This window comes from Python bivittatus, unplaced genomic scaffold (genome assembly GCF_059951505.1).
Source record: "Python bivittatus isolate LINGU-HERP-01145 unplaced genomic scaffold, Pbiv_v1 ctg000700_np1212, whole genome shotgun sequence".
In the NCBI taxonomy this organism is placed as follows: Eukaryota; Metazoa; Chordata; class Lepidosauria; order Squamata; family Pythonidae; genus Python; species Python bivittatus.
Window position 1 is genome coordinate 92,687,795 of NW_028277098.1, and position 26,414 is coordinate 92,714,208.

General features: G+C 41.2%; 1 protein-coding gene and 1 long non-coding RNA gene across 4 annotated transcripts in view; one reads left to right on the plus strand and one right to left on the minus strand.

Moving 5' to 3' along the window:
* The window catches only part of GNAS (GNAS complex locus), a 193,515-nt gene that overhangs the window by 29,362 nt on the left and 137,739 nt on the right, over positions 1–26,414 (plus strand). The gene's annotated exons all lie outside the window — the stretch shown is intronic.
* Positions 1–26,414, minus strand: part of LOC148214274 (uncharacterized) — a 45,905-nt gene that overhangs the window by 13,079 nt on the left and 6,412 nt on the right. The window contains exon 2 of one of the 3 annotated variants that reach the window (XR_015798609.1): positions 25,081–25,338. The exons of 1 other annotated variant lie outside the window; for it this stretch is intronic. This is a non-coding gene — a long non-coding RNA (uncharacterized LOC148214274). The remainder of the gene's footprint in view (positions 1–25,080; positions 25,339–26,414) is intronic. One more of the 3 variants, XR_015798610.1, reaches the window with a different exon arrangement.

Genomic DNA, 26,414 nt, shown 5'->3' on the forward strand with positions numbered 1-26,414 from the left:
ATCTCCTGAGAGTTTTCATTCAAGGTCAAAGACTAACCACATCTGACCCTTTTTAGGAGCATCAGCTAAGTGCTGCCACCTAATCAATTGTGTGAGAAGTGCCGTTCCTGTATAATTGCGTCCCCTTGGGAGTGTGCAGATGGACAGACTTCTGCCTTAGCATTATTGTTCAGATCAGCTTTCCACGCTTGTTGAAGGTGTAATCCTGGAGGCACTGGTTTGATTAAGGCTGGTTTAGATGTAAAACATTCCCTACCCGAGTGATCTAAAAGCCCATTCTTTTGATCTCAAATTAGAAACTGGCTGTGCAAAGAGATCATTGGTTGAAGATCAATATGCTGGTTCCCCCTTTGATGTCGCCTGAGTTCTCAACAGGTTTTATGACATTAAATCTGATCCAGAGGGCTTTTTCATATTAAAAAGAGGCTACTTTTTCTTCTCCAATCCAGGAAACAAATAAGGCCACAGGATTTGAACTTCTAGTTCACAGTGGCAGTTGAAGGAGAAGCTTGAATTGAAAATACAGAGGGGAAACAACAGCACAAGCTGGGAATTTTTGGCATTACAGCCCCTCCCCAACTCCTCTAAAGGGCCTGGAGTAGGTTTATCACCAGACACCTGGGTCACCCGTGGCCCTTGGAGAGCTTATGTGATGCCACCATTTCTGGCCAACTTAGAATTTACAGTGTAGCAAAAAAGAAACAATATATAAAATACACCACAAGAAGGTAGTCGTACTACATTGTCATTAAATATAAATCAACTTTAGTTTTTGTCCCCTTCCCACCCACTAATTTGGGGAAATGGGGCTTTTAGCATGCCATTCAAAGGTCAGGTTTACCTCTTGGCCTGAAAAAAGTTTTTTATCTACAGATGCTTAAGTGCAGGAGTCTTTTCCAGCTTTACAAGTGGAAAACCTGAGCCTTTATGCAGGCAGGTCATGTTCTGAGCTAGAGCCCCAAAGAATTCCACAGTGGCTAGAGATGGCTCATTGCAGAAAAGCTAACTGGAGTTGCACCTGGTTAACACTTGGATGGGAAACCCCAAGATTGCACACTAGATTGAGAAGTCCAAAAGACATTCTGGACAAAGGCAATGCCAAACCAATTCCAGATTTGTTGCCAAGGAAACAACACGGAAGTGTCTGTGAAGTCACCAGAAGTTGATACCAAGGGAACTCCTTACCTTTAACCTCTATAAAAAGATTACTGAACCTCCCCCTTTTTTTAAGGCAGCTGGCTGACCAGGTATCTGGAAATTTACCATCTTTGTATAAAGCAGATTAGAATCGCCCGTCCACCCCAAAGCATACACTGGGGTGGGAGTGGGAAGGTGCTCATTTTCAAAGCAAGTGTGTCATTTCTGTTTCAGGGGATGAATGGAAGTGAAAATATGGGGAACATCCCCCCCTCCCCTCTCAGCTTGAGGAAATGGGATGTGGGAAAAGCATTTCTGCAAAGTGGGTGTGGGGTTGGGAGGGAGAAGAGAAAAATGGACAGTCCAGGAAAGGAAAAGTAGGCAGGGTGAATTTAGCTTTAGTGTATGGCTGACTGTGAGCGTGTGTGTGTCCACACGCTTGTGTGTGTAAAGGAAGTAAGCTGGGGTGGGGCTGGAAAGGGAGAGGCTGCCATGTGAAAAATGAGGGTGTGTTTGAAGCCAAGAGAAAATGGGGGGAGGGGAGGAGGCAGGGGGCTGCCTGGGGCAACTCTGTGGGGGAGAAACTACCCGTTGCCAGGATGAGGTGAGGGTTCAGCAGATTAAAAAAACAGAGCTCTTTCTAAAAATAGCAGCACCGTTAAAAATAGCAGCTGTTGAAAATAAATGTCTGGTGGAACTTCATAGGACTTTCTTTCTTTCTTTCTTTCTTTCTTTCTTTCTTTCTTTCTTTCTTTCTTTCTTTCTTTCTTTCTTTCTTTCTTTCTTTCTTTCTTTCTTGTCCTGGGATGGGGGTAGTCACTCCTTCCCCCTCCCCAAAGGCAAGGTCCCCCCACTTTTCAATATTTCGCTTGATGCGTTAAACCCTTCAAAGGGCAACCTTAGGATTTTTAACTTTTCCTCCTTGCCCTCCGTTTCTCTCCTGTCCCACTTTGCTGGATCTCCATCTGGAGAAAATGAAGGGAGGGAAACAGCAAACGTGAAAGCTTTGTGCTGATCTTGCTGATTGTTCATATTCTACTTTCAGTGGTTCTTTGAAATGTCTATATAATTGTTCTAAATTTGGGAGGGAGGGAGGGGAGGGGGTGCCTTTTATTAAGGCCAGCTTGGAATATTATTTTCCTTCTCCAACATTTAAAGTGTAAAAGAGAAAGAGAGGAAAGAGAGAGCACAGGAATACAAGCAAATCTTTGGCATCATAGGTTTGCATGGAGGTTTTCTGGTCAAATTTTTAGGTGTGCAAAGAAGTGGAGCACTGGGGTTTTTTTCTGAGCACAGAAGACAGAAGCTTGCTTTTTTGAGCGTCCTTCTCTAGCCAATGAACAGCGCAACAGAAAACAGCAGTAAGACCTTGAAAAAGCCTATTTTTTTAAAGAGGAGGGGGTTGACCAAGCCCCCTTTCCTGCTAAGTGCAGGGGAGTTTAAGCTGATTTTTTTTTTAAAATTTAGATGTGGAGAAAACTTGATAGGACAAGTGTGGGAAAAAAGGGGGTATCAAGAAACTTGAGTCAAAAATCTGTCACTACTTTGAGGAGGGCCATTTGTGAAGGTTTGGGGAGATTCGACTGATTGTCCCTCCCTCCTCCAACTTTCCTCTTTTCTCCAGTTTAGAAGACAAACAATGTTTATTTTGACTGACTTAGATAAGTGAGGCAAATGCATGCTGAGATGAGGCAGAGAGACGGGGTATGAATTCTGCACTGGCCGTTTGGGGGTTTAAGAGTAGAAAAGTTGTTGTTAGGATTTATTCATTTATTTTTATTTATTAAGTTTGTATGCCGCCCATCTCCCCCAATGGGTGACTCTGGGAGGCTCAGAGGATTTTGGGGCTCTTCCCCCCCCCCATGAGAAATGTGCTAGAGGAACATCTTGAGGATATGCTCATCTTTCAGACATCCCTATTTTGGAAGCATATGAACAATTCTGATATTGTGGTGGCAAGGGTGGTGGACTTTCGTACTGACTGTTTAGGATAAAGGTTTGGGGGACATCAAGAGTGCCGACCCTCTCCTGTCTCTTCTCCCTCCCAATTTATAACAATTAAAAATCTTACGTATAAAACTTTTGTGAGATGTTTCAGTTATTTTATGTCTAAGGTTTCCATGTAATAAGACTTTTTCCCAGTCTGATGTAATAATCAACAAGATGGGAGTGTTGATAGTTTCCAGATACAAGACAATGTATTTCAAGGAATCTTCTACTGTTTTAATAATTACGTGGTTTGAGTGGGTTGGAATGAGTTAAATTGATTAATTAAAAGTGATTTGTCATTCCCTCTCTCCTGTCTAAGATATTCCTGGTACAAAGATATAATATTGATGGGTTTAAAAGCTGTATCATATTTCTGAAATCCGATCTTAAATCACCTTGCTTCCAAGTTTCTATGCCCAAGTGTGCAGTTTTAGATACAGTAGAAGGATGAAAGAGCAAGTGTCAATATTTAAAGAACTTCAAGTGTTTGGTTAGTAGTTGCATTATTTTTTATTTTTACTTTTTAAGATAATTCTTACATTCCCACGCCTCTTTCCATAGATCTTTTAAAAGAAATTATATGTTATACAAACAAAGGCCAGTAATAATTTAATTGCATAGAAAATAAGGAGGGAGAAAACATTCCTGTCTGCAGGAGGAAATACTAATTTATGTAGGTTATTTTTATTATTAAATTGCAAAGAGTCATTTAATTTGATTGCTACATCCAGCCTTTTCTAATAGAATGCAGAAATGTGTGTTGATGAATCTGAACTAAACATTTTTTTGGGGAAAAAAAGAAAATATTATTGCTATTATAGAAGCATATAAATCTCTATCCTTTGGCACAATAAAACAAGGAAAGAATAGATTTGCTAGTCTTATTCTCAGTCCATGCATCCAGGAACCCGCTAGAGACTTTTTGATTATTTAACAACCATTCAAATAAAAATACTTGACTATTTGCTGAACTACTGAAAAACATTTTGCACATTTAATCACTTGCAGATTTTAAAATGATGATATGTGCTCAATAGTATCAGGTCTGGCCTAGGAACACTGCTCATATTTTCAAAACACAGCTTGCTCTCATTTTTAGGGTGTTTTTTTTTTCTTTACTCCAATTGCTGATAAAGTAATGGAAAGTTAAGAACAAGAGAAAAGTAAAATTCTAAATATATTTATGGCATGTGCACAAAAGCTGAATATGTATTTGTCATGCCAACCAATCCTGTTTAGGTTTACTTGGCAATAAGTTTTACTCGATTCACTGAGCCTTCTACTGAATTTCAGTAGAAAATTCAAAGATTTCAATTCTGTCCTTTCGCATGCAGGGTTCTAGACAAGATACCTGATTTGCAGTATTATGGGTATTCTGCTCCTTGACTCACAGATTAGGGAATCTATGTCTGACCTACAATAGATGTTGAAAAGGAAACTGTCTAATGATCAAGTGGCCCAAATAACTAACATAAATTCTCTGTTCATTTTTTGCTTTTTCTCTTTCTCTAGCTAACAGCTAGATGTGAAAACTAATCAGTTTCTGACAGAGCTGCCAAAATCTCTCAAAGAACCTGTTATCTCCATTTTTGTTTCAATAGTTTTTAAAAGGTTCTCTCTATTAATAACAGGAAGTTGGGATGAAAGTACTTATGTATTCATAGATTGAATTCTAAGCTGGGTGTTTACAGCAAACACATTGCATGCATTCTGCATGTAGTTTGCATTTATTGATTTTCAGCTTTGGCTCCTTATTGGACAGTTTCCACCAAGAAAATAGCAATATCCCACTAAGATCCCATAGAATCTTAACTTTTCTGCCTTCATTGACAGGAAAATTAACCAACCAAAGATATTTCAGTTTGAATAGGAGAGAGGTGGAAAGAGAACATGCAATTCTTGTAAAATGCTGCTTCCATATAGACATATGACAAATAATAATGAGACTAGTATGTAATATTTGGGCTGACAGGAATGTTCAGCATTTGTAATATACTTATTGGGGATTAAATCTTGATGAACTGTATGAGGCTTACTTCTGAGTAAGCACACAAAGGATTCTTTTGCCCCTTATGAAGAACAAGAAAAGTTGTTAGGAAAAATGTCAATTATAGAATATGCTGCTTTGTAGTTTTGAGACAAATAGTTCAGATGTTTAAATTTAATAAGGAATGAAGAAGAGAAAAAGTATTCTAATTATGAGTGATAACTTGGCTTATGAAATTAGAAGGTATGCTAAAACATTTAATATTCTCTCTCTCTCCTTTTCATAAGTATTGGTGTTGCATTTCTCCATGTCTATACATAACCGTTTGTTTAGTGAAGATTATAGATACTTGTTTTGTAAACTTGGCTACTGGGTTCTGCCAGAAGTATGTAAATTTGATAAATAAAGATTATTATTCAAAATGGTCCTGCATTTTAAAATACATTCTTTAACATCCCTTGGATAAAGGCAGATCTCTAGGAGCTTCACAGGATTTTAGAGTTTAGCAATTGTGTAGTCTAAATGAGATTTAGTGGAAAACGTTTAAATTGCTATTTTATAGGAAGAAGCGAAGAACATTTTCCCCACTACTGAGCCACTCATCTTCAAGATAGCAGAAAGTTCTCTCACCTCCCTGAAAGGAAGTAGATAGGGGCCTCTCAGTGCCTGGATGGGAGACCTGATAGAGGTCCCCTCTATGCTCTTATGATGTGTTTATTTAATTTGTATGGCTGCCTATCTCACCATAGCAACTCTGGGTGGCTAACAACAACAACAAAAAAAGCCTGCAATAATAACAATATGTTTGGCCCCAATCCATAATATCTATATCTATATATACATAAATGGCCAATGCCAACAATAAAAACCACAACATCTCATGAGCTCAAGCTAACCTCCTGGCATCCATGCCTGGGCATGCAACCAAGTCTTTGAGGCTTTCTGAAAGGCTGGCAGGGTCAGGGCATGTGAAATCTCAGGGCCATGGTGTTCCAAAAGGTTGGTTCTGCAACTGAAAAAGCCCGCTCTCTGGGTCCCGCTAGTTGACAATTGTTAGTAGATGGGGTCCATAGCATGCCTCTACTGTTGGACCTCATGGAATGGGTAGAAACTTGGAGAGAGATGGTCCCACAAATGGAAGCACTTGTGATGGGATTTGTGATAGAAGCAAGTTGTGATCTAAATGTAATAAATGGCAAGAACCAGGCCCTCATATTAAGCCACAATATGATTTATTTATTGGAGCATGTTTGGTGAATACAAAAATTGCATTTTGTTAATCCTGGTTTATAGTTTCATATGTTGTGTGAACAGAGCCAGTTATGAAAGCCCTGTGTGTAGTGTCAAATCAGTCATGATTAGATACCATGAATCATAAGGATGCTCTCCATTCCTAATCTTGATTTCATCTTTAATACGATTACAGGATTATTTTTCTTTTCTTTTAATCGTTGCTAAAAAGTTACAATCATGTCAAGCTGTGGAAAGTGCTCAGAAAAATGGAAATCTGAGAATATCTCATTGTCCTCATGAGAAACTTATATACAGGTCAGGAAGCCACAGTATGGACAGAACATGGCAAAATAGACTGGCTCCAGGTTGGCAAAGGAATATGAGAAGGCTGCATACTCTCCCCTTATTTATTCAACCTATATGCGGAATATATATTAAGGGAAGCTGGACTGAAAGAAGATGAGCATGATTTTAAAACTAGAGGAAGAGACATCAATAGCTTGTGTTATGCTGATGACACTACCCTGATAGCCCAAAATACAAAGGATCTGCAAGCCCTACTAATAAAGGTCAAGATGCACAGTGAAAAAATGGAACTAAAATTAAATATAAAGAAGACCAAACCAATGACATTAGGTAAAACAACCAGCCTTAGAATTAACAATGAAGATATTGAAGTTGTGGATATCTTCTTCCTTTTAGGATCAACCATCAACAGTAACGGAACAAGCAGTCAAGAAATATGCCACAGATTAGCACTTGGTACAGCAGCCATGAAGACCTTGGAAAAGATATTCAAATGCCATGATGTGTCTATATCTAGAAAGATCAGAATCATGCAAGCCAAGGTATTCCCTGTAACACTCTATGGGAGTGAAAGTTGGACTCTGAAGAAGCAAGATCAGAAGAGTATTGATGCTTTTAAACTTTGCTGTTGGAGAAGACTCCTGAGAATACTGTGGACAGGAAACAAACACCAAGAAAACAAACAAATGGATCACTGAACAAATCAATGCAGAGTTCTCACTCAAGGCACAAATGACCAGGTTCAAATTATCCTACTTCATACACATTATGTGAAAACTTAGTTCTCTGGAGAAGGCTCTAATGCTTGGAAAGGTGGAAAGGAAAGAGAAGAAGAGGATGACCAATAGCAAAATGGATGGACTTAGTTATAGTAGCGATGAGTGCACCGGGACAGCTTAGGAACAGATCGTCATGGAGAAAATCTATTTATGTGGTCATTAAGACCTGACAATGACTTGATGGCATGTAATCAATAATCAAAGAAGATATAAGGCAGACCTATGGGGAAGTGGTCTATCAAGGCAGAGATATGGGTAGGTAACTTAGACCCTAGATTAAATGTTCCTACAGAGGCTCCTTCTTTAAGAAGCAATGGATTGGATCAAGATGTAGATATATTTAGAAGAGATCCACTGAAATTGGTGAGATCTTTATTAGTTGGAAGAAGCAGTTCCCATGGATTTAAATGGATCCAGTCTAATGCATTATTTAAGCCCTGCTGGTTTGCTTATTCCAATATGGGGAGCCCTCTGCTTCTGTCCCAAAGTCCTGGTTCACCATGATTGTAAATTTGGACTTGCTATGCTGTTGCAGGAGACAGACTGGTGTCGTCTTTGTCTGAGACTGGGTTCATATATAAAAGTAAAGACTTCCTTGAGTCTAGCTTATATCCTGATGTGACTACAGGAACAGGTTCATGTAGATTTCTATGACAACAGTGTGGAATAGTTTTGCCACTGCCTTCTCCTGGAAAAGTTTATTGACTCATCAATACAGCCTTGGATTTTCTGGGTGCTCACCCATCCAAGTTCTCACCAGAACCAGTCTTTCACATAGCATGATAAGCTGTCAATTGCTTAACCACAGTTTAATTAATAAACCACAGAGATGTAAAGTGTACATCACCATTGACAAACCGTAATGGATTGAACTCACACAAAACAGAAAACCGCCTTACGGCTTAGTGTGATGTATGAATCCCTACTGAGTAAGGCAAGACATTCCTTCTACAAAGCCTCAAAGCTGTTTCTTTTTCTAAATATTCCACTATTGAAAATAGATTCTTAGGTTGCATCCTGAATTTATTGTAAATGTTTACTTAAAAAAAGTTTGGAAACAAAACAAAAGCCATGGTAGCAGAAGGAAAATACTGAGATTGTCCTTAGCAAGACAGTTACTAAAAATGCTCTTTCCTCTGGTTAGCTGTAACAGCAGTGAGAAATAGACAGCAAATGTGAGAATTAGGATCATGAAGAGGGCAGTTTTCATTTTAGACATTAAATTCTTAGCCGTTTTATGTTTGCGGAGATCAGCTGGAAAACATAGTGGAACAAAATGTTAAAAAACAGTGAAAGCAAGCCTGGTTGTAAAGCAAAACCCAGACTCATTGTTTTTTAGTACTTTGAAATCAATATTTTATTATCTTTCTCAAAAAATCTCTGAAGTCCATAGATTATAATTTGTTCTCAACCTCCCCTCCATCTCTTTGAAATCCATATATTATGTTGTTTCTTGTTTTTTTAATTGCTGAAAAAAGTAAAACATGTCTGCCTAATTATCATTACTTAGTATTTGTTTATATTTTTAATACTTCAGTCATAGAAATTAGATGAAGCCCACACATCTTAAAGTTGCCAAGTTTGAAAAACACTGCTCTAAATGAGTCTGTTCAGCGAGAGAGCAAGTGGAACCTGCAACAAAGTGCTTTAGTTCTGTTTAAAGCATTTTATAACATTATCTTTGAAGACTACAGCCTTCCTAAGGTGGTTTACCATACATCTTTACTTCTTAGGAGGCAGTCTGCTTGTATGAGTCTGGTCTCTTTTTCAGATACCAAGCTGTAGAAGCTGTAATTAAACCTTCTATTTTATTCCACCTTCTCTCTTTCCATTTTCTATTTTTCTTTTCCAATTGAGACTCAAATGGCCATCACTAATAATCACACTTCATTGGTTAGCAGACTAGTTAAATACATAGGTTCTCATACGATTTTACATCTCTTGCAAAATTGACCTTACTGGTTATTTACCGAAGAAGAAACTTTTCTCCCTTATATTAATTTTATGAGTAATATTGCATAGAATAGGAATAACCTGTCCCCTTATGTAGGTCACCCAAGAATTGTTGGATTTTAACTTCCAGCAACTTCAGACAGTTGGGCCAATGGTGATGAATGTTGGAAACTGTAATTCAGCAACATTTGAATTACATAGGGCTTCTTAGTTTTGTGGGTTGTATTAATAAGATTTACTGTAATAAAAGCAGTAGTGGAAGCCGCACTAGATGGAATTGTACTGTTGCTGCCAGGATAGAAATTCTAACTAGGGTTGTGCAATGCTTTGGAAATAATTAAGAAAAGATGCTTTGGAGCACATGGGACCCAGTCCCAAGAAATGACACAGCTGCTTTAAAGAACGGCAGATAGGTGCTATGTTTGCACTCCATTCCTTTTTGGAATCAAATCTGTACAGCCCGAATTATTACTAAGCACAGGTTGTTTATGACCAATAGTTGATCCACATTTCTTGGTTGCCCAAGCATGAGGATAGGCTACCCATTATTTCAGGAGGGCAAGAACAGATGATGTCATCTTCAGCCTGCCTCTAGGCTGCTGGGAAGTTGACCTTCATCCAGATTTTTTGCTCAGCACCAAAAAGACCGTTTTCCTCCTTCCACTGGTGCCAGTATGGGAGTCTGGTCCACCTATTGCACTTCATGCCATTGTACACAAATGCCTCTGTTCCCATTGGCTGGTGTGTGTTCTGACATACCCATCATCCCCACTCTCCGTCTTTGATGGTTATTTAGCACTGGGCTGCTGATGAAAGGCTGGACCTTTGGGGGTGGGGCTTAATTTTATTTTGTTTTGTTTTACAAGTTCAGTAACAGAAGGTGGAATGCTGCATCTTTGTCTCTTAACTGGGAGGAGTTAAGAAGGGAAACTGCCAAGCTTTTCCTTCTAGCCCAGGTGACTGAAAGAACTGTAAAACTGTCTTTTTTTTCATCAGGCTCCCAAGTTGGCACTTGCTTTCCTGGCATGGGTGGGAAAGTAACAGAAGCACATTAACTGCATTTTGGATAGAATGCTCGGCCATCCCTGTGGCCAACATGGAGGAAGAGGTTGACATCTGGAAAGGGATCTCCTAAGCGGCTTTATCTCCAGCCAGTTATTGCACAGGAGACAAGCAACTGAAGGCTACAGTATGGAAAATTCCTGAGAAAAAGAATGGGAAAAAAATAGTTACATGCTTTATAAGCTGTCTGAGGATACTGGGGGCAGAATTAAATTATTTGAGTAGGAAAATTTGGAGATAGCTCAGAAAATGTAAGGTGAGAGTCAGGTGTCTATCTTGACTTGGTGCCCTCCCGTCCAGAAAGTTAAGATTGGAGAATTATGAGCGTTTGAGTTCAGTGCATCTAGAGTAAATCTATTAATGAAGGAATCTCCTAAAGACACCCCAAGTTTATCTGCATGGGATTGTAGTGTTCATGGACACCAGGTGACAAACTAGCATTCACAAAGACTTGTTGAAAACTCTTAGTAATCTTGGAGCTTTTGTTTAGGCTTCACCTTTGGGGTCCTATCCTAGCTTTTTTCATCTCTTCTCTTTCTCCAACTATGAAAAATGCGGGAGTTCCAGTCTACTGCATAGTTGGTGTGTGCATGTGGGAGGTAGGGGTGGTGAAGTAAAAGATATGGGAAGGAGGTATTCCTACTTAATTGGCAATTTTAGAATTGAGTAGATTACTGCCCACTTTTCCAGCAGAGAAGAGATCACAAATAACTTCCTTCCAAAGACAGCAGGAAGCCAACAATATTTAGTAGAATTGTTGGGGAGGAATCAAGTCTTTGCCTTTTAACGACCCTGCCCCAAAATTGTGGTTTCTCACACTGGAAATCAGCAATCTGCAACCAAGATCACTTTTTGTTCCAAAAGAACTTTATTAAATTTCAACAGAGAATAAAATATAAAGAAACAGAAAAAAAGGATTGAAAGAGAGAAAGATCAAGAAAAGAACAAAATTTAAAGTGCAGAAAAGAATAAAGAATATCAATCATCAAAACCCAAAATTTACTTATTTTATTTATTTATATTTCAAATTTAGGTATTGCCCATCTCACGAAGAAGCGACTCTGGGTGGTTCACAATAAAACAACAATAAATATTAATTAAAATACAATAACAGTATAAAAATACAGTAAAAATAGAATAAAACCAAACACATACACAAATAATAATATCTTCCAAGATGTTGATGATCAGTAAGATGTTAACATATGGGAGCATCTTCAAGGTGCTAGCCACCCCCCAGAGTTAGTTGTCCCTTTCTTCACCCCATGCCAGTTGGCAGAGCCAGGCCTTGACTGCTTTCAAGAAGGACAAGAGAGTTGGGGCCTGCCTCATCTCTGGGGCAGATTCCATAAGGCAGGGGCCACAGCAGAGAAGGCGCTCTTTCTGGACCCCGCCAGTTGACATTCTTTCATCGATAGGGTCCGCAGCATACCTATTCTGCCTGACCGGGTGGGATGGGTGGATATAATGGGGGTGATAACCAACAGCTTGAATTGGACCTGGAAGCAAATTGGGACCCAATGCAGCTCATGCAGCAAAGGTGTAACATGTGCCATCTTTGGGGCATCTAAAATTGTCTGTGTGGCTGCATTTTGAACCAGCTAAAGCTTCTGGATACTTTTCAAGTGTAGCCCCATGTAGAGCGCATTGCAATAGTTTATATGGGAGATGACTAGGGCATGAGTGACTGACTGGAGGGACTCCCGATCCAGAAAAGGGCATAACTGGTACACAACACGTAGTTGAGCAAAGGCCCTCCTGGCCACGACTGCCAACTGCTCTTGGAGCAGGAGTCGTGAGTTCAGGAGGACCCCCAGATTACACACCGGGTCTGTCTGGGGTAGTGTGACCCCTTCCAGAACCAAAGATGGTAAACTTCTGGATACAGAGGAGCCCCCAACCCACAGCCACTCCGTCTTACCAGGGTTCAGCTAAAGCCTGTGGTTCCCCATCCAGACCCCCACAGCCTCCAGGTACCATGAAAGGGTAGTCACAGCATCACTCAGATCACTGGGATGGAGATGTATAACTGGGGTATCATCTGCATATTGATGATACCTCACCTCATGGTGGCGGATGATCTCGCCCAGTGGTTTCATGTAGAAGTTAAAAAGGAGTGGGGAAAGTACTGAACCCTGCAGCACCCCACAAAGGAGGGGCCATGGGCTGGACCTCTCGCTCCCTATCAACACCGATTGGGACCAGCCTTGGAGGAAGGAGGTGAACCAGCACAAGACTGTGCTACCAACCCCCAACTCCCCAAGCCAACCCAAAAGGATACCATGCTTGATGGTATCGAAAGCCGCTGAGAGGTCAAGAAGAGCAAGGATGGATGCATTAGCCCCATCCCGCTCCCGCCAGAGATCATGCAAAAGTGCAACCAATGCTGTTTCAGTCCCAAATCCAGGCCTAAAACCTGACTGAAAGGGGTCCAGATAATCCGTTTCATCCGTTTCATCCAGGATCCTCTGGAGCTGCAATGCCACCACCTTCTCAATCACCTTCCCTAAAAAGGGAAGGTGGGAGACTGGACAAAAATTGTCCAGTATGGTGGGATCCAGTGATGGCTTCTTGAGGAGAGAGTGTACCAATGCCTCTTTGAAGGCCGCTGGAAAAACTCCCTCTCTCAAGGATGAATTCACCATTGCCTGGACCCACCCACACGTCACCTCCCGAGCTGCCTTAACCAGCCAGGAGGGGCATGGATCTAATTGACAGGTGGTGGCATTTACAGCTCAGAGGACCCTGTCTGCTTCCTCAGGTCCAACAGGATCAAACTCTTCCCAGATAACAGGGTAAGTATGTACCCCAGGCATCTCCACAGGCCAAGCCACACGCTTGGTGTCCTACTGGGAACGTATCCAAGCAATTTTATCCACCAGATGCCCAGAAGACTCCTCTGCGCGGCCCTGTAGGTGGGTCACTGGGCCCACCTTTCCCAGAAGAGATCGAATGATCTTAAACAGGGCCGCTGGGTGGCATTCTGCGGATGCAATAAGAGCAGAGAAATGTTGATGTTTCACCACTCTTACCACCACAAGGTAGGCCTTAATAGCAGCTCTACCCTGTGTTTGGTTGGATTCGGTCTTTGTTTTCCTCCAGCAGTGCTCTAGATGTCTCTTAATCCTTTTCAGAAACCTCAACTGCTCTGTAAACCACAGGGAGTATCGGGCTCGATGGGTCAAGAGAGGTCGCACGGGCGCAATCTTGTCCAAGGCCTTGGCCACCTTCCTATTCCAGGTGGTGGAATAGAAAGTTTAACTTCTTTCAGGTTCAAGCAAGAAGTCCAAAAACAGTTTCCAAGTAGAAGCAAAGCCAGTCAAAATCTTTTTTTTTAATCAAAGTAGTCAGTTTTGCCATCTCAGCCAACTCCATTAACTTTCCTTTCCATTCTTCAGTCATAGGTATTTGGGGTGCAATCTGCAAGCAAGATCACTGAGGCTGCAGGAAACCCATGTTGCTTCCCCATACCTGTCCAAGATTCTGCTCACCTAACCCCATTTGAGAAAGATTTGAGAATACATTCTCAAAATTGGCTCAAATCAGGGAGATTTGACATGCTTTGGCAAGCTGAAAAGAAAAACACTTCACATTTTGCTCTTTAAACCTTCTGATTCAGTGGAAATTAAAAACAAAAAACAAAAAAGGTGTAGACAATTTTGTCATTTGGCATGGACCTTTCTTTTATTCTATGAGTAATGTTGAGCCGAAACCAGTAGAACGAGGAGTTTGGCATGGCCCAGCAGGTTCAGGCTGAGCCATGTACATCTTGGTTTTCATTTGTCCCGAATGTCAACATTTTCATGAGCTGCTTTTAACACAGGCTTACTAAATTTTAATCATTTGGTTTGTATATAAAATGTGACAGAGCTACCCAGAGAATTTCCTGATAAAGGTGACAGTTAAGAAAAGAGGGAAAGTCTGAAATGAATCCTGTAAGGCTCTTGCAGGACATGAGCAGATGTATTTAAAAGCTTTTTTAAAATGAATGAATGGGCAGGGTTTTCATTGTTTTTATGAGCAAGTGAACTGAATTGCTCCAATACCATGTTTGTTTACTAAATAAGAGGGCAATTCTAACCTGATGAAAATGGCTGGAGGAGCTTCAAACAATGAGTTGATACTTTCCCTCGTGCCTTGGACTGGATTCACATATTGCACTAAGTGCGAATCAGAATACATCTTATGCTTTATAAACCTACTTTAACCACTGCTTATTGTTATGCATTATATCTTTGGTTATTCTGCTCATTTCCCCACCAAAGGTGAATTGTACAAACTGTAGCTGACATGGCAATTTGCAGGCCTTCACACCAGAGGAAATGTGCAAGATTATGGGTGTAATGGTGAAGGTCACCAAAGAGAAAATATGTATCTGTTGTTAATTTGTTCTGCCTTCCATCTCCTCCATCATCATCATCATTATCGTCACCATCATCCAGATTTATTAAGGCTGTCCGACTCCAAAAAGACTTTGAGTGGCTTACAAAATACCAATGTAGTGCTGAACCTGGTGTCTGCTAGGTAGAACATTGGCTTCACTACCCTAGCAGTTCCTCTGTTCCTGTGCCTCTCAAAAAGAATGTGAAAAGCAGCTTCTTCTGATGAACTTCCATATCTTTTTTTTATACATGAATGGAGACTGGTATAAATCTGCACTAAGACTGTGGCACCCCACTGACCATAACAGGGTACGATCCAGAAATATGATTGATATATAACTTCCATTTATTTTAAGAGGGGAAGATATTTAGATGCATAGTAGCTTTGCATTACCTCACCACTGAAGTGGAGAAAGCCGAAGGCATATTTTGTAACCAAAATATAAGCATGACTGCAGGACACTCCTACCACCATCTCTTTGTTTCTATACTTGTTTCTTTAAGTCAAGTTAAACAGTACTGAGGAAATCATCTTTGAAAGAAAGATGATAGCAAAGGCTAGTGTTCTGCTTTGCAGCTTCCTAGCTTCTAATTGAAAACAAAGGTATCCATAGGACCTTTTTTAGGACCAGCTTTAGGGAACACAAATATAGAAAGTGCAAACTATACTCATATTTATGCTATTTATTATACATGGGATTGGCTGAAAAGCATTATCTCTGATAAAAGAGAAACAATAGCACCAAAGTACTGGCATAGGATACATATTACACACACACACACACACACACACACACACACATGCAGAAGAAGTTGCTGCATTAATTTCGCTTGGATATTAGACTATAACAAAATTGTTATACTCATCCCACTTCTCTAAACAATAGGAAGTTCCAAGAGATCAGTTCTTACCCAGATTTAGTTTCCTTTAGTTCCTACAACTGCCTTAGGATCCCAGGAAAAGACACATTTGGTTTAAGGAGTTGCAGACAGGTACTCTGAAGCATCTTTTTGCTCTCAGATCCAAAGCAGTGCATAATAACACCACCACCAACAACATCCCAGGTTCTTGGGAAGGACTTGATAGGTGGATAAAAATGCCAAATCCAGTCTAAACATCTGGCTGACTGTGTGACCAACCATCATCATCATTATCATCATTGCCAGTACACAAAAAAACTAGCAGGCAAAGCAGATAACAACAAGACCTAGCAATGGCTAAGAGCAGGAAAGTTGAAGAAAGAGACAGAGGGGCTAATTCTGGCTGCCCAAGACCAAGCCTTAAGAACAAATGCATACAAAGCCAGAATGGAGAAGAGAGCAATAGACAGCAAATGTCTATTGGACATATTCTCTGCAAAGAAGCTGAAGAAACAGTGGACCACCTAGTCAACTGCTCCAAGAAGATTGCACAGACTGACTACAAACAATGGAGTGACAAAGTAGCAACTATGGTGCACTGGAATATCTTCAAGAAATACCATTTGCTTGCAAGCAAGAACTGTTGGGACCACAAACAGACAAAGTGACAGAAAATGAAGACGCTAAAGTACTCTGGGACTTTAGAATTCAAAGAGACAAACACCTGCCACATAACACCCCAGATTTAACAACTGTTGATAAGAAAGACAAAAAAGTCTGGATAGTGGACACTGCAATACCTGGAGACAGCAGAAGAGAAGAGAAAGAACTGGAGACAATCACAAAATACAAAGACCTGCAAATAGAAATAGGACAACTGTGGCAAAAGAAAGCAAAGATAATACCAATAGTAATAGGTGCCTTGGATGCAGTCCCAAAACATCTGGAGCACCACTTGAAGACCATCGGCATTGACAAAATCACCACCAGTCAGTTGCAAAAGGCAATTGACTTTAATTGGAACAGCTTACATCCTGCGACGATACTTTTAACACCATCAAACCACAACATCTGCCTATCTCAGGTCCTTGGGAAGGACTCAATGGGTGGATAAAAATGCCAAATCCAGTCTAAACATCTGGGTGACTGTGTGACCAACAATAATGATATAATTTATTAAACTTGTATGGTACCTGGCTCTCAAGTACTCTGGGCGGCTCACATATTTATGGTTCTTTATGTATAGTAGTATAATGATTAAAGTACACTTAGCCAGGAAGACCGAGATTCAGGTACCATGCTTGACAACAGAATTCACTAGCTGTTCTTAGCTAATTCCTCTCTTTCATACATATCTAACAGAGATGATACTGTGGGGATATTAGTTGGGGCAATCGCATATAAGCCATTTTGAGCTCTCAAGCTTACAAATTATCAACGTAATAAAGGAGAAAAATATTTACAAATACACAGATTGAGCATATATCACTAATCTGTACAGATTGAGCAACAGGCACAGTAAATTCTTCCAACAGAAGATCAGATCTCCAGGGAAACGGCCAAATTGCTAAAATCATTTAAGACTTCCAGACCCAGCATTTTCTGTCCCTTCCTTTGTGTTAACTTCAAAACTTCTGGTCATTTTTTCATATACAAATATAGTTTTTCCTTCTGGCTGGGAATAGGGAAGCCATTCTCCTCTGACCATCAGTAGTCTTCTTGGGCCATCATAGCTTCCATAAAATAAATCACCAATGACCCAACCAGAAGGATGCTTTAATTTGGATTCCTGTGCTAATTAGGGAGTTGGACTCAGCTTGTGTAATGGTATGTGAGAGAAACCTTGAGAGACGGGGTGAAGAGATGCCGCCTAGGAAATGATCAGATAAGAGAGGGCATAGCCTATAACTGCATAATTGGAGGAGAAAGAGGCTCAGAAGGGACCCTCCCTAACTTCTCAGGCTGTAAAGGAGACCGCAGGAGATTTGTATCTTCAAACTTGCAAGATTCTGTTAATGTAGCCTTACAATAAAGTAGGATTAGATCTGATCATGTTTCTGGTCTGATCTACTTGGGAAGGCTGACAGCTTAAATGGCCACTTCAAGCTTTATGATCGTTTATTACCTAACTATTACGGGTTGTCAGTACTCCTTTCAAGCCTGAGACCCTGTCAGGGCAATCAGCACTGATAGCTCTACTTGCAGAAATCTGATTATTGTTATGGAATCACATATCAGTATTTTTACTGGTGTTTTTCTTCCCCCAGTTTCTTTCCTTCCCCTTTATTTTGTTCAGGAACTTCCAGGTACTTTGTGGGTGTGGGATTTGGCACTTTTATCCACCTATAAAGTCCTTCCCAAGGATCTGGTATGAATAATGGAGCTAATATTTTGTGCCTACAGAGAATTTTCATTCTATGATCACTGGCACCTAGGCTAGCTATTGCTCCTACATGAATTCTGCTACTCCAGCCAGGGACAACATGAGAATCTTTTCTTGGCAGAGTCCTCTCTCAGAAAGCGGGGGGGAGGGGGGGGTCAAGCAAGTCCTGCAAAACGCCACTATTGCTGCTTTTCTTAAAAGAATTTAATACGCTCGGTTTGCTGTCATTGGCCTGCAGGCGCCTGCGTGGCTTCTGAGCGAGAAGTGTTCAGAAGTACCTTGTGGTGCTCTTAGTGGCTTATCCTGGTGTTTATGCATTGATTTGGGGCTGCAGTAAAAACAGTCCTTTGATGGGAAGTTGGCTGAATAGCTGAGCAGCAGAAGTGGTACAGGAACAGAAGGAGAGATTTCTTTGCTTCACAAATCACAGCTTGGTTTCTCCAGCTGATGTTCCCATTTAGGTGCCTTGGAAGAATTCAGCTGCCTAGGGTGGATTCCACCTCCAGAGAAAGAGGAGCTGCTTAGTCTGAGAATCTAGTTCCCTACAGCCAGTGTTGTCCAAACGTGGCCACTTTAAGATGAGTGGACTTCAACTCCCAGAATTCCCCAGCCAGTATGGCTGGCTGGGGAATTCTGGGAGTTGAAGTCCACTCATCTTAAAGTGGCCAAGTTTGGACAACACTGCCTACAGCCATTAGGCGATACTAGACCACTTGGCTCAACCAAATTGTGGCACAAGTCAAAAATTACTCTCTGGTCTTGCTGATGGAAAGATGATGGCTTCTGGTGCCCTGTGCCTCTTTGTGTGGGCCACTGCTAGTGATAAACTGTGACTTTGGGTTTTCAGAGCTAAAATGAAACAATCATTTCCTCTGCTGTTTAAAGTTAGGTACAACAACATCTAACAGTGTCTCTGCCTTTTACCCACATGCTCCATTTGGACTGTCCTTACTCCTGAACTAAATTTTGGATAATCTTGCTTCTCCTTCTTTTTTTATAGCTTCTTACTTGATAAAGACTTTTGGAGAACTTAAAGTCGCACACGTTTGTAATGATTTGGCTGCTTATTTATTGTGCTCTTTGACCTCTCAGTTGTCTCCTGACCTATATCAAACATTCCTTAGTTCCTATTTATTTGGATATCCCAGCTCTCCTATCAATAGCTCAGAATGGCATAAATGGGATTATTAAATATTTACTACCTTTCTATTAAGCCAAAACTTGCAGAAACATACACAATTCTTTTATTTATATATATTAAATATTTACTACCTTTCTATTAAGCCAAAACTTGCAGAAACATAAACAGTTCTCATCTCTCTCTCTCTCTCTCTCTCCTGCCCTGCTTATTTTTATCCTCACAACAACACTGTGAGGTAAGTTTGGCTGAGAAGTACTGGTTAAATCCACATACTGTATTGCATTTATGCTCAAGCAAAGCTTTTTAAAAAGCAGATATGCTAAGCAAATTAACAGAAGAAAAATAAAGATATACACAACAATATTGTAAAAAGAATAAATCTTCCAAATGAAACATTGTGGTAATAATAAAAAGGGAAAATGGTCTCTTTACGTTATAAAGAGAAGTTTAAAAAATGACCATATTGCTCAAAAATCTTCTTCCTTGACTCTCTGTTGAAAACAAAAATCTAATTCAAATGTTGACAAATGATAGATTTCCATTGCTGCAAATCAGGTGTATCTCCTTCTAGTATTATATAATAATTATTTTGGCCAGTCCCCATGTCTGAAAATGAAACATATATTTTTAAAAATCAGAGTTGGGTGGGTTCACATGACACAGTAAGTCATAATCCAGTGTTTTTCAAACTTGGCAACTTTAAGATGTTTGGACTTCAATTCCCAGAATGCTGGCCCCATGCTGGCTGGGGAGTCCTGGGAGTTGAAGTCCACACATCTTAAATTTGCCAAGTTTGAAAAACACTGCCATAAACCATGACTTTGCATGCTAGTGGCTGGATCTATACAAATTATAGACACCGCAGCCCAGTGAAATGCAGTGTGGGAACCCCCTTAGTGTTAGAAACATAACGTATTTTTTGTTCAGGAAAGCTTTCTTGGCCTTTGGGAAAGCTCCATTAAGGAGCCCTAGAGAGAAGCTCAGGATTCAAGATGCCCCCCCTCCCCCGGTGGGTCCTTTTCTCTCCCCTTCTCAGTAGGGGTTCTGGAAGTCAAAGGCAACTACTGTTCTCTGATCAACCCAAGGCTGCTGGGTCTGGAAGGGCTTTGGATTGGGCCACTGTGCAAAATTAAAATGGTGGTTCTCATAGCCAGTTGCCCCCGGCTGACAGCAAAATAAATATATAAAGGGGAGCAGGGAGCAGGGCACATCCCATGGTAGGGCAACTGAGGCCTCAGGATAGCTCAGTGCTAGACACTGATGCTTAGCAAGGCTCCTTGCTGCACAGCTGGACCACCACAGTCCCCCTATTATGCTGGCTTTGAGACATCTTGAAAAGTAAATAAACCAAACCTAAGAGGTCCAAGTTCTTTCAGAGTCCTCCCCTACTATCCTATCTACCCAAGATCCATTTTTGGTCCCCGGAGTCTGTCTCCTTGTATTCCAAGCCCCTGTGCTATACAAAATCTCATCCAGATGTTTTGTGGGGAGAATGCATTGCACCTGCAAAGCGCGCCTTTCTTGTAAGCAGAGGAGGGAAATATTAGTAGAGGATCAGAAAGCCATTTCCTTCGTTGGGACATGGGTGGGGGGAACTGCATCAAATGGAGAGTAAGTGAAACTGCAGCAGTAACTACTATATCCTTTAAGCCAAGAGCTACTGAAGCCAATGCAAGAGCTGGAGGGAAATTCCATAAGAAAGTTAACTGTACAGTGAAGGAGAGACCAGGAAATGTCAGGGCTGATTACTTAACAATCTTGTATTTTGCAAAATATTGACTCTCGTATGGCAGGAAAGCTATGAGTTTCACCAGTGCTCTAATGATATAGCCTGCTTTTTTTTCCTCCTCCTTTTCCTCTCCTGCTTTGGATTTAAGAAGCAGAACAAAACTATTTTTTTGGCTTTTAAAATAACCACATGAAATGCCAAGCTCAGGGACTGAATCCCCTTTGAGGAAAGTCTGAAGCAAAATTATCTAAGGGTCCTGGAATATCAGAACTAAAGAAAACATTTTAAGTTGAGAACAAAGATCAGACCCTCTGCTTTACAGATATCTATACAACTGGGATGGGGTGGGGGGATAATGGATTTTTCCTCTAATACAAAGACTGACCTGCCATTTGTACATTCTGATTCTTGCTTTCATTCACAAAGGAGAAAATTGATTCACTGCTGTTCAGCTTCAATAGATGTCTGCAAAGTATTTCTTAATGGTTGGTTTGTGTATTTGTATAAGCATATATTTAAAAAGTTATTCTCTGAAATGTTGAATGTGCAAGAGTGGTGGAGAGTATGACTAGTTTTGGGATCGGCTTAGCACACTTTTGATGCTATTTAAAGCCAAAATATTAAATACTATATAAATGTTTAACTTTCTGATTGTCTTAGAAAATCATTTAAGTCATACTTTAAACTGCATGCCAGAGGATCAGAAATGTATTTTTCCCCTTTCATGGTGGAACAAGTAGTGTGGAATATGTGCAGCAGAAAAAAAAATGGAAGCAAAAGTGTGCATGGTTTTTTTTCCCACAGGCGACTATGTAGTTGTCAGAATGTGCTGTCCTGTTCAAGGTTTTCCCACTACTGTACTACAATACCAAAATTTTCACTGAAGATTATTCTGACACATTCAAATCCACTCAAGTGCAAAGATAAACTCATTTTTGTGGCTTAACCCAGAGTCAATTCTATTGTTTGGGAGGAGGGTATCTTAAACCTGAATCCTATTTTCTCATTAAATAAGCTACATATTTGGATGTGTTAGACACTGCTATACTGTTGTGCATTCTGTGTTAAAAGTGACAGGCAATTAACAGCCAGAAAAAAGAAATGCATTCAGTAAAAATCTTCAGTTCTTTAGGTATGCCAGACTCTGTATCGTTTCAGCTCTCTGGCTTTTTTGCACACTCTGAATCCAAACAGAGCAGTCGTTCCTTCGGTGCCAGTTTGAAATGGGAGAGGGCAGCACAATTTAAATGTGGTAGTGTATCTGCCAAGCATTTCCATCTTTTTTTCTAAAATACCTTCAGTTTGCCCTTTTTCTCTACTGGGGATGATGGCAGTAAAAATGAAATCATCCAGGTTTCTACCTCTGGTTCAGGACAGTATTGCTCCCATCTTCTTGCAAAAGTGTTTTTCGCCTATGGAATGAACTCTTGGAGGCAGAGAGATTCTTTGGGAGGCTGTCAAGGCTCACTCACTCAGATACAGGGCATCTGATTATTTGTTTCCATGAGAGGTTGCAAAAATCTTCCAAATTTATCTTTGCATGCTGGGGAACAAATTGAGCCCTGTCACAACGGTCCTAAGATGTAGTGTGGAGAAGAAACATTGCTTGGCTTTCTATGCAGAAGTTTCCAAGGTCAGTCCCAGGGAGGGCTGAGAACAGCTCTTTCGATTTCTGAACACTGCTGTTGTTCAACCCCACATCTGAATCCAAGCCATCACAGTGTGCCTTTGAAATGCTACATTTCCCCTTTTTTCGCTCGGTTATAAACTCTACTGCCAAATTCCCCAAGAAGCTGTTTTTGTTACATTCTATACCTATGACGTTAAGCATTTTTTAAACTAAAACATTATTGATAGAATTCCTTTTCTTCAGCGTAACACAATAGTAGGGCATCGGTGACTAGCCCATAGTCAATCAGTAAATCCTTGGAAAATAGTAAGAATAGAGTAACTGATCAGCTGCAGAGCACCTTCATTTCTGAAGAACCTCCCCACGTGAGCAGAACTAAAAATTAGGATACTAAACCAAAATGCGGCTTAGCTTGTTTGCCAACCCAGCCGCTGTGGTTTGTAAACCATGGTTTGTGGGTCAGCATGTTGTGTGAACCTACCAGCTGTGACTTATTCAATACACTGTAGCAACGTGGAGTGTGTGAACTCTATCAATGTCTTCTTCATGGATTAAACCCATAATTCTGCTATTTTAAAATTAACCACTGATCCTGCTTTTGTTGTCAATTTAGTGGCAATCACAGCACATAAATCTCCCATCCCCTTCTATGCATTCCCTTTTATTTCATGCTTGACTTCTGTTCCAGCACTCCATAAATCTTCCATTTCTTGCTTCCAATAAGCTTTGCTTAATTACTTTTTACCATTCTCCCACCTCAACATACTGTGGACCAACTGACCAGGAAGCTGAATGCAGCAGCATTTCTACAGTGTATCAAGATCGAATCCTAGCTACAAGAAAACTGCTTCTGACCATGTGCAAAGCTCATCCCCCACCAAGGAAATAATCAAGGACAGATTACTGATTGCATGCTTAGACAACATTTATGCATTTATGGATAAAACAGGCTAGACATCTGCTTTTACATTATCACCGTGAAAAATAGAGTACTATAAGAAAAATGTTAGTTTCACTCGTTTTAAATTAATAATATATAATTCTGGGGAAGGGGATTTTAGAGCTACATGTGGGGCTTATGGGGAACAGCCCAGCACAAAATACATTATTTATAAACCCTACCCATTTTTTTTCCAAAATTTGATTTCTCCCAGTCCTTCTCCAGTCCTAAAGCCACTAAATTTCATTGTAATTTACTGAACAGCAGTGGCAGCTGAGGAGCCCAAAGCTTAAAAGCCCACCTCGCAACACCTTTTCTTTTCCTTTTGTGTATGGTTAATGTTACTAATGGTAACACTAGTAATGGTTAATTACTCATAATTAATGTTACTAATCATTACATGAACAAGCATTCAATGAACAATGGATAACAACTAATGGTCATTGTCATAACTATTGTTATGTAATGATTAAATGAAAATTATTTGTAAAAAAAAGAAGTAAATAATTATAGATTTTAATTGACAATTTACCATTTTATTTTTTAAACGTTTACATAATTTATTAGTTCACTCAAGGGCAAGCGGAAGGCTGAAGAGAGCACTTCCTATAACCAGACTCCTTTGTTCTCCATTCTCTACCTTCTGTAAGATTTCCTGCAACTCTAAGAAAGGAAGGATGTCAGATGTAATTAATACTGAGGTTTTAGAAGGAAGGTTTGTAAGAATGCTTTACTGTGACCAGGTTCGCATCACACTTGTAAACACTACACACACAGCTGTAATACAGGGTGCTTGTTTCGCTTAGCAAGTTGTACAAACCCGGCTGTTGTGGTGTGCAATTTAGGGCACTGTATGAGTCCATCTAACCGTAGTTTATTGAACACTTCATGGAGTAGGATGTGGTGGAAAAGGTTTGCTTAAGTGATGACTGGGCTCACGTATTGCACAAAGCATGACTTGCTTAAGCTTGAATTCAGCCTTTAGGAAGACTTGCTTGCATCTTGCTTTTCATTATCTACAGGCAGTCCTCGACTTACGATGGCAGTTGGGACCAGAATTTCCATCACTAAGCAATGCAGTTGAAAAGCACGACCACATCACTTAGCGATGGCAATCCCTGCAGCCCCAGTTACCATTGTTAACCAAGTCCCATGGTCGTTAGGCTAGGCGACTTCCTACTGGCTTCCCACAACCAAATTCAGTGGGGAAGCTGGCAGGAAGTTGCAAGTCCCAAGCTGGCAGGCAGGTAAGTGGCTGCTGCCGGGTTGGGGAGGGAGTGAGGGGGTGCGCAGGGGCGTGGGGGAAGGTCGGGGAGGGGGCGCGCGAGAGGCACAGCGTGGGTCGGGGAAGGTTCACAAGCATGCAAGGGAATGCATGAATGCAGCGTGGGTCGGGGAGGTGCACGAGGGTGTGAGAGAGGGTCAGGAAAAGTGCATGAGGGTGCGGCGCGGGTCAGGAAGGATGTGCAGAGGTGTGAGGGAGGCGCAATGAGGGGTGGGGAGTGTGCATGAGGGATCGGCATGAGCGCAGAGGGGCTGGGGAGGGTGAGCAGGTGGGGGAGACTTACCCCGCAACTTGTGATCTTCCCTGATGGCTTTCTTGTTGACTTTCTGGGGAAACCAGTAGGGAAGGTTGCACGTGGCGATCACATGATCATGGGGTGCTGCAACCAATTGTAAGTGCAAACCAGTTGCCAAACACCCAGATTGCGATCACGTGACCCCAGGGATGCTAGGACAGCCGGAACTCCGAGGACTGGTCATAACCACCATTCGTTCATACCATCATAACTTTGAATAGTTCCTGGTCATAGATCAAGGACTACCTGTATTATGATTTGTGCTATTACTACATTGCTTTTTATAAAGAAACTTAGCCAAAGTACCCTCCATATTCCCTTAGCAGTGATACAGTATTAGGAAGTCCTATCAATATGCTCCCAGCCCACTCTCATTACTGTGGTAAATTTTATGACCTGTGATACTTGAAATTTCAGGTTGCAGGCAAACCTAACATTTCAGGGTGCTAAGTTACCAGACTGTAAAGGGCATAGGGAATGGCCTTAAAGAACAGGAAGAAGAGCCACTTCCTAGGCAATGGTCAGATAAGAGAGATTTGACCCTAGGCCAGGAAAACAACTTGAAAAATATCTCAGATAAGCCCCTCCCTAGTTCACACGAAGATAAAGTGGGGGGGGCGTGCATTCAGACTTGCAAGCTTTTGTTACTATTGTTGTTACAGGTAGTCTTTGCTTAATGACCCTAACTGGGACTGGAATTTTGGTTGCTAAGCAGTGCGGTCGTTAGGCTAAACATCACATGACCGCACCACTTAGCGATAGCAGTTTTGGTACTCCTGGTTGCAGTCATTAGGCCAGGATTGCGCCGTTGTTAGGCAAGGACTCCTGTCCTGTCACACTTGCCTCTGCTTCAACTCCCCCACCCACTTATCCCCCCCTCTGCCCTTTGGGTGCCTTGCACTCCGCCACTCCTGTCACCCACAGCTGACTTTCACCATCTTCTTCCTGACACTGCTGGTGAGGTGCACCTGGCCTGGCCCTTTATGAGGCCTTCAGAAGACCCCATAAGGCTTTAGGAAGGCCTCAGGAAGACCTCATGAGGCTTTGGGAAGGCTGCGCTCGGGCAGCAGCTGCCTCACGAAGGGCCAGGCCAGGCACACCTCATCAGCAGCAGGAGGAAGAAGATGGTGAAGGTTAGCTGGGGGTGGCAGGGGCAGCAGAGTGGAATGCAGGGGCAACGGATATAGGGCAGCCAAAAGGGCAAAGATGGTGGGGAGATGGGCAAGTGGGAGGAGTTGAAGTGCTCCTGTGGTCATAAATGTGAGCAGGCTGCCAAGCACCCGAATTTTGATCATGTGACTGTAGGGGTGCTGCAACGGTTG